The following is a 12,958-nucleotide window of genomic DNA, read 5'->3' on the forward strand; positions in this document are numbered from 1 at the left end:
CTTATGAGGTCAATTTATCAATTTTTCCTTTCATATATCATGTTTTTGGGTGTTAAATATATGGAATCCTCATCTAGTCTTACATCCCAAAGAGTTTCTCCTATTTTTTAACTGAAAATTTAATACTTAAACATTTTACATTTAAGTCCATGATCCATTTTGAGTTAATTATAAGGTGTGAGGTTTAGGTCAAGTTTATTTTTTTGCCTATGAATGTCCAATTGCTCTAGTACCATTGGTTGAAAAGGCTAACTTTCCTCCCATGAATTGCTTTTGCATCTTTGTCAAAAATTATTTGGGCAGGAAAAGTTCTGGAGATCTGTCGTACAATATGAATGTACTTAACACTACTGGACTATATACCTAAAAATATTTAAGGTGGTAAATCTTATGAGTTTTTGCCACAATTAAAAATCTTTTAAAAATAATTTTAAAATTAGTTGGGCATATCTGTGTGGGCCTAACTCTGGGTTCTCTATTCTATTCCATTGATCTATATATTTATCTTTTCACCAAAGCACACTGCCTTAATTATAATAGATACTTAATATGTATTAAAAATAGGTATAGTGATTCCTCCCACCTTATTCTTCATCTTTTGAAATTGTTTCAGCTATTCTAGGTCCTGTGCAGACATTTTTTATTATTACTTTATCCCTCACAAAAAAATATACAAAAGAACATTTCACACATATGGAAGAACTGAGGCATTGACCTCTATTTTTACTCATCAAAAATTTACTCATTGGGGCACCTGGGTGGCTCAGTCAGTTAAGCATCTGCCTTCAGCTCTGGTCATAATCCCAGGGTTCTGGGATCGAGCCCCGCATCAGGCTCCTTGCTCCATGGGGAGCCAGCTTCTCCCTCTCCCTCTGCCTGCCGTTCCCCCTGCTTGTGCTCACTCTCTCTCTCTGTCAAATAAATAAATAAAATCTTCATTAAAAGGTGTACTCATCAAATAAATTATCATTTATTGAGTGCTTTTTCTATGTTGGCACATTACAGACAAGATCTCGTTCAATTTTCATATACACCTATGCAATATGTGCTATCCTCATTTCTATATACAAGGTAACTGAAGATCAGGTAAGTTAAGTAATTTTCCCGAGAACACACAGATGATAAGTGGTAGAACCAAGACTTAAACATGGATCTGTTTGATCCAAATCCCAAGACTTTCTGTTGTACCATTGCATACATCTTTCACAATGTCTACCACCTGCTTGATAATCTCTGCTTAATCTCAGGGATACAAAGGTGAAGAAAACATGGCCCTGATTTTGAGAATCTCTTAAATTATTTCCAGCAGTCTCAGAACTCAAGGTAACAGTCTAAGAATAGGTACAACTGAGCTGAGCTAGAATGCCTTTTTCCATCTTTCTTTATGGAAATTGCTTCTCTTATCTCAGTCTTTTATTTTCTAACAATGACTAGCCACTTAATCCGCCCAAATTTTCCAATCTGAAAGATCCTAACCATTTTCACCTACTAATCCTACCATCAACTTTCAGGTCATCGTAATGCTATACACTCTACTCAGTTGGTAGAGGGGAGAGGAGATGGACATAGCTATTCCAAACCAAAGACTTATGGTAAATAGCTTTAATCCTCAATAAAGGTAATCTTTACTGCTTGGCACAGGCAAGCTGATAACTGGAATACTGCTTATAGTAAGGTCCATTTAGTGTCTGCACAGGGACTACTCTGCAACTACTATAGCTCTTCATGACCTCCAGCACTTAACCATATGCAGTGATTCGGCACAACAAAGCAATACTCTTTAGAAACACAATATTTGTATCTTAGTTATATCTACTTTTAAGGTATCAGTCAAGACAGGGAAGAGCTCTATGGAACTGTCTACCTTTCCCATTGCAAACACATGACTTCATTAGGATTCCTCTGGGGTTCTCATATGAGCAGTGAAATTTCTTGGTTTTCTAAAAGGTTAAAGAAGGTCAAATCTGGTTTTTATTGTCTATCAAAAAATAACTGTGGTTTCTAAAATGGGACCTCATATATATGGTAATCCCTTCCAGGAAAAGGAAAGTTCCAGAATAAATTAATCACTAGGGGAAGGTCACATTAAGGAACTCTATGTTCAAATGTCATGCAAAGCAACAGGCTTACAGAGATGAAAAAGGTTTAGCCCCTGACCTTAAGGATCTCACAATAGCAAATAACTACAATGCACTCTAAAATAAAGGTTTGCATGAAGCTTCTTTCTCCTGAAGGAAGAAAATTATGCTCAATCAGAAGAGGTCAGGAAAAACTTTACAGAAAATTTGAGATTTAAGTTAGTCTTGAAAAGTTTTAAAACCACAGATAAAAGTGTAGAAAAGGGCTATCTTGGAAAATTTTTAAAAATTTTCTCAATGAGAAGTTTGACTTCAGAAGTCTCCTTCGATATAAATATCTGTCAACAACTTATCTGTAAAACAGGCCTGACATCACCTCCCCTCACACAGATATTGTGAGAAATGACTGTGACACTCCTGATAAAATGGAAATCATTACCAACCCAGGAGTGCAACATATGTCTCCATGCTCCCTGCATCCCACCCACTCCTCCAGGCTGCACTTGGCAACACAGCGTCAGAGCACAGATTTCCACCAGACAACTCCTCTAATGACTGCCCTGACATCAGGGAGGATCCCCACCAACCACACTACCCAAGCCTCTGAGAAACAGTGAGGAAATATTTTAGGTAGGGATCCTGTTTGACAACCCGATCCCCACAGATACGTCACAAAGACAGAGAACATATAATATTCAACTAAACACAAGAGCAAGCTCATCCACATGGTCCCAGAGGGGCAGTCTATCTGAATGTGAGAGATACTAAAAGGGATAAAGGACTCTCTGTTGTCCAGACAATGTGGTCCCGTTTCATTGTTGAACAAATCACTTATTTTTCACCCCGAAACTTAAAATAGCAGAGAGAAGTTAAGCTCTTATCACATTAAGAGACGTATATTTAAGTGATGTGCCCAATTAGACCTAACGTGTCCTCCCAGCGCAAACTCCAGTCTAGCTCAATTCTCATCAAAAGTTCATTTGGGAAAACCACATTTGTGGAAGATAGCTTCAAAGATGAGGTGCCCTCCACTTACACAGTGAATGTGACCATCAGAGAGCTAAATAGGCAACATTGAAAGATTCTTGTTAAAAGATACAGTCCTATAAAATCCTTTCTGTCTGTACTGCAGGCATGTCATGGAGAGTGTTAATTGACTGATCATACAATTCTCACCTTTTCCATGGAACGTCCAGAGAAATTTTTCTTAGATCTTGGTAGAGACAGATGAATCTCCTGGAAAGAAGGTAAAAAAAAAAAAAATTATGGACACTTTGACTATCATTATTTATCCTATTTATACTTTTGCTTTGGCTACCAGGAAGCACACATACAACCGAAACGTCCTTATAGCCACTGCCCAGGACCTATGGCATATATTTGGTATTATTTTTTTACCCTCATTTTTTTCTTCACCCTTATTTCATTATTCATCTATTCTTTAGCCTCTTTTACTATTTCTGTAAGATATAAAAAACAAAAGCCCAGCCAAAGAGAATAAATGTTGAGAGATATCTGACTATAATTTATGCTGGTCAGTAGATGGCATCACCATAAACTGGAAAACAAGTGACCCTGGAAAGAAAGCCTGTGACAGCACCCAGTGAGTCTGGTACCAGGATCCACATGCTTGGGGTCATTCACTGAATCTGAGTTTTACCAAATGTCTTAAACGTATATCCTCAGAATCATCTTAAAGACCAGGCATGGAAGAAAGAGCTAATGGATACAGCTTTGAGGCAGTTCCTACTTGTTTAAAAGTAAAAATGTTAAATGTAAAAATAAATTCGATTCAATGTGTATAGCTCTCTAAACTTATTTCAGAAATAAACTCAGAGTCATAAAATGATTATTGTTTTTATTAACCCATATTTTTGTGAAATATGGTAACCAAAACTATAACTTGGTCACTATCTTAACATGGGTTCCCCTGAAAGCAGAGCTGGAGACAAAGACTCGTGTGTCAGTCCTTCAGGAAGATATATGAAACCATGGAAAAGATATGAGTCAGCAAAGCAGGCCAGGAGGAAGAGCCATTACAAATATACGTCATCAAGCTGGCCTCCACTGTTGACAATCGACTTCTTGGTCCTAAAGGACCGTCTGACAAACCATATGAAATATGTTTTAGAACTGTCAGTAGAGAGAAAAAAATTGTATCTACCCAATGCCAACTGATCAAAGTTCATCCCACCAGTGTTCATGCCCCAACATTTACAGGTTGCATGTGTGTGAGTGCCCACTGGGTTTCCATGGCAACCCATGCTGCACCACCAACAGAGAATCCCCAGGGTGGGGCACTAGAGAATGGGCCAGAGGCATCTACAGGAAGCAGGTCAGAGCCCTTGCAGAACTGATTATGGCCCACGATGTCATATTCTTGGGAACGTATGAAAAATAAACCAAAAAACAACAACTATACTTCTTTTTCCTGATCTGTCTAGAATCCTTTTAAAACTTGAGAGAGAGAAAAAAAAAAAAGGCAGTCTGTCCACAAAGCATTGGTGAGATTAAAAATCAAATACTAAAGTAGACATTAGCAGTAGAGAACAGCTGGAACAGAAGAATCCCATTGCGTTTGATGTAAGCATGAAATGAAATTAATGAATAACATCGCTGCTGGTATGACAAGGATTCTGGTGACTAAGAATTTTCTATCTGAAAGAGATCATCATGAGAGACCCACCACACAGCCAATCTAATCACTGTGTGCTCGAAACTCTCTACCTTCCAAATTAATGCCAAGCTGAAGGAAGCAGACAGCAGTTGTTTGAATAGAAAATTAGTTCTCATACACCCAAAAAATATTCAGAAAGTTTGGCAGCCTAAGAGTATCAGAACACAAGATTAGAATCTTTTGCTATTGTCATTAGAATCTGCCGCAGAGACATTTAACTCTAGCAACAGAACATAGTGGCAAGAATAAGTCAAGAGTTGTGAATAAGGCTTAGGACCTTTTATACCCTGAATAAATGAGTGACAGTTAAACATTTCTCCTTAGAGCAAAATACAATTTTATTTTCTTTAAGATTTTATTTATTTACTGGACAGAGAGAGACACAGTGAGAGAGGGAACAGAAGCAGGGGGAGTGGGAGAGGGAGAAGCAGGTTTCCCGCTGAGCAGGGAGCCCAATGCAGGGCTCGATCCCAGAACCCTGGGATCATGACCTGAGCCGAAGGCAGACGCTTAACGACTGAGCCACCCAGGTGCCAACAATTTTAAATACATTATTAAAATATGTAATACAAAATTAATGTAGTGACAATAAATAAGTTTTAATGTAATGAGAAATTTACCACAATATTTCTATAAAGGCTACATTCCTTTAAATATAAATTTTATATTAATCATTTATGATTACCAAATTTCCGTAAAGAACACAAGTGAATAGACTATAGGGGTTCTAGCTCTGTTTCACATTAGGGAATCATCTTAGACAACAATTCTCAAAGTGGATTACACAGATATTAAAAGGGCCTCTGTGAGAAGAGTTTCCTGGTAAGATGTGATTACATCTTAAAAATAAAATCTTAAAAACTCTGGATTAAACAAGGTAAACCACTGGGGATCAGATAGAGATGGAGCAGGGGGTGGGGCTTATAGCACCAGCATTCAAATCTTGGTAGACCAAGTTCTTGCTCGAAGCAGCGCCCAAAGACTGGCCAGTGGTTCTGCCTATGTGCAGACCTGAGCCAGTGGCCCCCATCTAGGCAGGAAGCTTGGCTGTCTGTTCTGCCAAATTTGGATCCCAAGCCAACAGGCTATACCAGTGTGGACCTAATTCTAAGTCCCTGTCTGAGGAGGGGAACAAATTCACTGCCTTGACCAATGGCTGAGCATAACCTTTAATCCCATCCCGCCAGGAAGCATGGCCACAGATGCCTGGAAGACTTGGAGCACAACTTACAGCCCATTCAGGAGGAGAGCCAAGCCAGCAGACCCACAAAACTGTTGAGCATAGCCTCCAGCCCCACATAATGAAGAAACCTGAACAGTCATCCTGAGCAGCCTCGGAGGCCAGCCTACAACAGCAGAGCTGAGAGTACAGCCCTGCGCAATTGCCGAACACAACCTGCGGCCTTGCCTAGGCAGGCAGCCCAGCCTATGACTGTGCCCAATCCTGGAGCATAATCTGCAGCCCAACCCAACAAGGGAGCTCTAGACAGTAACCCTGCCCACTGTGAAGCACAGTCTCCAGTCCCACCCAACTTCAGGATAGAGCCAGAGGGCCTGCCCAACTGGATAGCCCAACCAACAATCCCTCCCAACAGCAAAGCACAGCCAACAGCCTACTGGACAATAAAGCTCAGCCAGCAGCCCAGCCCAACTTCAGGATATAACCTGTGGCCCCATCTGATCACAGAGCACAGCCTGAGGCCACAAAGCCCAACCTGAGGCCATCTTACCAGGAGCAACTGCGGAGCACTAGCCCACAGTCCTGTCCAATTACGCAGTCCAGTCAGTGGAACTGCCCTGACAGTGAACACAACCTGCAACCCTGCCTGACCAGAGATGACTGCAGAGCCCAGCTAGTGGCCCTACCTGTTCACAAAACAGCCAGCAGCCCCACCTGACAAGGAAGCCCACCTCCTTCAACATGAAGCCCTGCCAGCAACACCCTCTTCCTCCAACCTCAGAGCTCATGCAATGGCTTTGCACAACCAGAGATCCTAATAATAAGCCCGCCTGCCAGCAGGTGCTATCAACTGACCTATCCAGTACCCCAAGCTGAGCTGAATGAGACAAATGAAAATGGCAATGCATACCAAACCTTATGGGGTGCAGCAAGAGAAGTCCTAAGACGAAAGTTTATAGCTATAAATGCATAGAACAAGAAGAAAGAAAGATTTCACATAAACAACCTAACATTGCACCTCAAGGAACCAGAAAAAGAAGAACAAACTAATCCCAAAGTCAGCATAAAGAAATAAATAATAAACATTAGAGCAGAAATAAATAAAAGAGAGAATAGGAAATACTAACAAATATGGTTTCACTCATTTATGGAACATAAGAAATAGTAGGAAGATCAGTAGGAGAAGGAAGGGAAGAATGAAGGGAGAGTAAAGAGAAGGGGGAATGAACCATGAGAGACTATGGACTCTGGGAAACAAACTGAGGGCTTCAGAGGGGAGGGGGGTGGGGGATTGGGATAGGCCACTGATGGGTATTAAGGAGGGCACATAATGCATGGAGCACAGGGTCTTATACACAAACAATGAATCATGGAACACTGCATCAAAAACTAATGATGTACTGTATGGTGACATAACATAATAAAAAATTTTTTAAAAAAGAAATACTAACAAAACTAAGAGCTGGTTCTTTGGAAAATAAACAAACTGGCAAAACTTTAGCTAGACTAAGCCAAAAAAAAATGAGAAAAGCCTCAAATAAATAAAATTATAAGTGAAAGAGGAGGCATTGCAACAGATACCAGAAATACAAAGGATTATAAGAAACTATCATGAACCTAGAAATGGATAAATTCCTAGAAACACACAAGCTACCAAGACTGAATCATGAAGAAACAGAAAATCTAAACAGACCAATAACAAGTAAGAAGACTGCATCAGGAACCAAAATCCTCCCAACAAAGAAAAGCCCAGGCCCAGATGGTTTCACTGGCAAGTTCTACCAGATATTTAAAGAAGAATCAACACCAATCCTTCTCAAACTCTCCCAAAAAGTGAAGAGGAGGGAATACTCTCAAACCCACTTTACAAGTCCAGCATTACCTTGACACCAAAGCCAGATAAGAAAACTACAGACCAATATCTCTGATGAATATGAATGCAAAAATTTTCAACAAAATAATAGCAAACTGAGTTAAATAGCATATTAAAAGGATCAGACACCAGGATCAGGTGGGATTCAGTTCTAAGACAACGTGGTACATCACATTAGTAGAAAGATAAAAATCATATTATCATCTCAATACATGCAGAAAAAACACTGACAAAATTCAACATTCTTTCATAATAAAAATTCTCAACAAATTGGGTATAGAATAAATCTACTTCAACATAATAAGGCCATATTTGGCAAGCCCATAGCTAACATTATACTCAAAGGTGAAAGGCTGTAAGTTTTTCTTCTAAGATCAGAAATGAGATAAGGTTACCCACACTTGCCATTTTTATTCAACATAGTATTGGAAGTCCTAGACAGAGCAACTAGGCAAGAAAAGTAAATCAAAAGCATCCAAATCAGATACGATATAAAATTGTCTATTTTACAGATGACATTTTACATACAGAAAACCCTAAAGACCCCACCCAAAAAAAAGTCTGGTAGAACTAATAAATGAATTTAGTAAAGTTGTAGGATATAAAATCAACATACAAAAATCAGTTGTGGGGCTCCTGGGTGGCTCAGTCGGTTAAGCATTCAACTCTTGATTTAAGCTCAGGTCATGATCTCAGAGACGTGAGATTGAGCTCCACATTGAACCCATGTGGGGCTCTATGCTGAGCGTGGAGACTGCCTAAAATTCTCTCTCTTCCTCTTCCTCTCCCCCTCCCCCCACAAAAAACAACATCATTTGGCACTTCTCTACACTAATGATGAACTATCAGAAAAAGAAATTAAGGAAACAATCCCATTTTCAATAGCATTGAAAGAATAAAATACCTGGGAATATATTTAACCAAGGAGGTAAAAGATCTCTACACTGAAAACTATTAAGACTTTGATGAAAGAAACTAAGACACAAATGAATAGAAAGATATCCTGTATTCATAAATCAGAAGAATTAGTGTTGTTAAAATGCCTCTATTACTCAAAGCCATCTATAGATTCAGGGCAATCTGTATCAAAATTCCAAGAGCATTTTTCACAGAAATAGAAAGAAACATCCTAAAATTTGTATGGAACCACAAAAGTCCCCAAAGCAATCCTAAGAAAAAGAACAAAGCAGAGACATCATCACGCTTCCTGACGTCAAGCTATACTAAATGCTATAGTAGTCCAAACAGTATGATGCTGGCATAAAATAAAAACCTAGACAAAGAGAACATAATTAGAAGCCCAGAAATAAACCCACTAATATACAGCCAACTAATATTTGACAAGAGATCCAAGAATATTCATGGGAAAAAATGGTCTCCAATAAATAGTGTTGGGAAAATTGGATATTTGCACTCAAAAGAACAAAACTGGACCACTATATCTTACACCATTTACAAAAATTAACTCAAATTGAATGACTTAAATATAAGGCCTGAAACAGTAAAACTCCTACAAGAAAACACAGGGAGTAAGCTCCTTGACATTGGTCTTGACAATGATTTTCTAATTTGATACCAAAAGTACAAGCAACAAAAGCAAAAATGAACAACTAGGACGACATAAAACTAAAAAGCTTCTGCACAACAAAAGAAACAGTCAACAAAATGAAGAGACAGCCTATGGAATGGGAGGAAATATTTGCAAACCATATATTTGATAGGGGGCTAATATCCAATATATAGAAGGAACTCACATAACACATTAATGCAAAAATAATAATAATAATCTGATTTTAAAATGGGCAAAGGACCTGAACAGACAGTTCTCCAGAGAAGATATACAAATAGCCAACAGGTACACGAAAAGGTTTCAATATCACTCATCATCAGATTAGTATACATTAGCATACACCACAATGAGATACCACCTCACACCTGTTAGAATGGTTATTATCAAAAAGACAAGAGATAATGTGTTGGCGAGGATATGGAAAAAGGAAACCTTTGTACACTGTTGGTGAGAATGTAAATTGGTACAGTCACTATGAAAAATAGGATGGAGGTTCCTCAAAAAATTAAAAATAGATTTACCATATGTTCCAGCAATCTACTTCTGGGTATATATCCAAAGGAAACAAAATCATTATCTCAAGGAGATATCTGCATGCCCATATTCACTATAACATTATTCACGAATAGCCAATATATGGAAACAACCTAAGTGTCGTCTGTTGATGGATGAATAGATAAATAACAAGGATAAATAAATACATATATATATACATATATACATGTATGTATATACATATACATATATATTTCAAATATATATATAGATAAATAACATATATAATAATATATGTTATAATATATTATATAATAATATAATAACATAATAAATATATATAGATAAATAACAAGGATAAATAAAATACATATATATACATATATTTCAAATATATATATTTGAAAGTTGCTAAGCAAGTAGATTGTAGAGTTTTCCACAAAAAAAAAAAGATAACTATGTGAAGTAATAGATGTGTTAACTAACCTTACTGTGGTCATTTTGCAATATATACATACGTCAAATCGCTCTGCTGTACATGACCTCCAATGAAATATTTTCAAAAGGAAGGAAATCCTGCCATTTGTTATAACATGAATGAACCTTGAGGGCATCGTGCTAAGTGAGATAAGTCAGAGAAAGACAGATCTTCTTATACCTGGAAGCTAAAAAAACAAACAAACTCCTAGAAACAGAGAGTAGATTGATGGTTGCCAGGGGCAGTGGGGTGGGGGACGTGGGTGAAGGTGGTCAAAGGGTACAAACTCCACTTACAAGATGAGTAAGTTCTGGAGATCCAAATTACAGCATGGTGACTATAGTTAACAATACCGTACGGTATACTTGGAAGTTGCTAAAAGAGTAGGTCTTAAAAGTTCTCACCACACACACACACACACACACACACACACACACACACCAAAAATAGATAACTATGTGAAGTGATGGATGTGTTAACTAACATTACTCTGGTCATCATTTCACAATATATATGTAGATCAAACCATCATCTCATACACCTGACACCTACACAATGTTATATCCCAACAAGCTGGGGACGGGGAAGAAATTTCACGTTTCTGTGCACTGTGATTGCCAAAGAGGTCTAAGAGTGCCTTGCTTTTCCCACACTTGTTTGATTATGTACTAGTGTTTCAAGGTAGGTTCACAGAACGTTAAGTGTGCCCAACACCAGTATGAAGAAACCAAAATTTTCAAACTGTCTGTGAAGTACTGGCATTCCAAAGCCTCAAGGCCACCCTGAGGGTGGGAGGGGATGGGGGTAGAAGGCCCTGAGTCAACAGAGTTCTGAGCTTTTATTCTTGTTGCAGCCAGAATAATCCTACGTCTCTATATTTACATGCTGAGGTTCCAGATAAGACTTCATTTATCTAAAAATTCTGCTTAATTTCTTGATTTTCTATTTCTAAAAAAAACTGCAAACACTTCATCTTGAGTCAGTGAGGCCATACAGACATAAGTCTAAGGCAGCAGCACTATTAATACAATGGTGGAACCAAGCTCACCCCTTAATATTTATAAGAGCCTTGGCCAAGAGTACAAATGGAAGTCCACATATACCATACATGTAAATGTTTAAAAATACATCAGGGGCGCCTGGGTGACTCATTTCGTTAAGCGTCTCTTGATTTTGGTTCAGATCTTGGTCTCAGGGTCGTGGAACTGAGCCCCACATCCGGCTCTGTGCTCAACAGTGAGTCTGCTTGAAGATTCTCTCCCTCTGCCCTTCCTGCCCTGCGTGCTTACTCTCTCTCTCTTTCTCTCAAATAAATAAAATCTTTTTTTTTTACAAAAGTCATATTTCAAACCAACATCATTAGTGAAAACAACTATACTTCCACCGTAACAAATATACTTAAATTCAGAATCTTCAGATTCCCAGAAATCCATGCCTGAAAGTGGCCCTCTCCTCCTTCTCTTTCCACCCCTAGTCCCTTCCTATACCACAAGCAGCCTAGAGCACACACATAGAGACAACCCAGGCCACACATGAAAGCTCCATCTAGCCTTGAAACAATCAGCACCTTGGCCATCCTTGGCCCACATGTGCACGCAAAGTCAGCATCCTCCACCCTAGTGACAAAAGAACCAAGAAAGAGGCCACCAGCCTTGGGTAGGAAATTCTGAAGTCTCATGTACCAAAAATGTGTGCCCGAAGTAAGAAATACACATTACAGGTGGTTATATCCTCTTGATCCCAAGGACTCCTTACTCTATGAGGGGGAGAAGGAGCAAAGGAGGACCGGAGTGGAGCCCTCTAAACCAAAAAAGCCAGTGCGAGAGTCCCACTTGCCAGAGTTTCAGGGCAGTACTAGTGGGAACTCAATGCAAGGCATCAAGCAGAAAGGAAAAGATGGAGCTGGCCCATGAAGGCAGCTTGCAAAAATGCAGTTGTGATAGTCGTAGCAAAAACCATGGGGCCAGTCTTGGCATACCTGAGCTGTCTTTTTTCTTTTCTTTTTTCTTTTTTTAATAATATTTTTTTATTATATTATGTTAGTCACCATACAGTACATCCCTAGTTTTTGATGTAAAGTTCCATGATTCATTACTTGCGTATAACACCCAGTGCACCATGCAATACGTGCCCTCCTTACTACCCATCACGGGCCTATTCCATTCCCCCACCCCCCCTCCCCTCTGACGCCCTCAGTTTGTTTCCCAGAGTCCACAGTCTCTCATGGCTCATTCCCCCTTCTGTTTACCCCCCTTTCTTCTTCCCTTTCTTCTCCTACCGATCTTCCTACTTCTTATGTTCCATAAATGAGTGAAACCATATGATAATTGTCTTTCTCTGCTTGACTTATTTCGCTTAGCATTATCTTCTTCCGTCCCATCCATGTTGCAGCAAATGTTGAGAAATCATTCTTTTTGATGGCTGAGTAATATTCCATTGTATATGTGGACCACATCTTCTTAATCCAGTCATCTGTTGAAGGGCATCTCGGCTCCTTCCACGATTTAGCTATTGTGGACAATGCTGCTATGAACATTGGGGTGCATATGGCCCTTCTCTTCACTATGTCTGTATCTTTGGGATAAATACCCACTAGTGCAATGGCTG

The sequence above is a fragment of the Ursus maritimus genome, unplaced genomic scaffold, assembly GCF_017311325.1.
Source record: "Ursus maritimus isolate PB19 unplaced genomic scaffold, ASM1731132v1 scaffold_28, whole genome shotgun sequence".
NCBI classification, from domain to species: domain Eukaryota; kingdom Metazoa; phylum Chordata; class Mammalia; order Carnivora; family Ursidae; genus Ursus; species Ursus maritimus.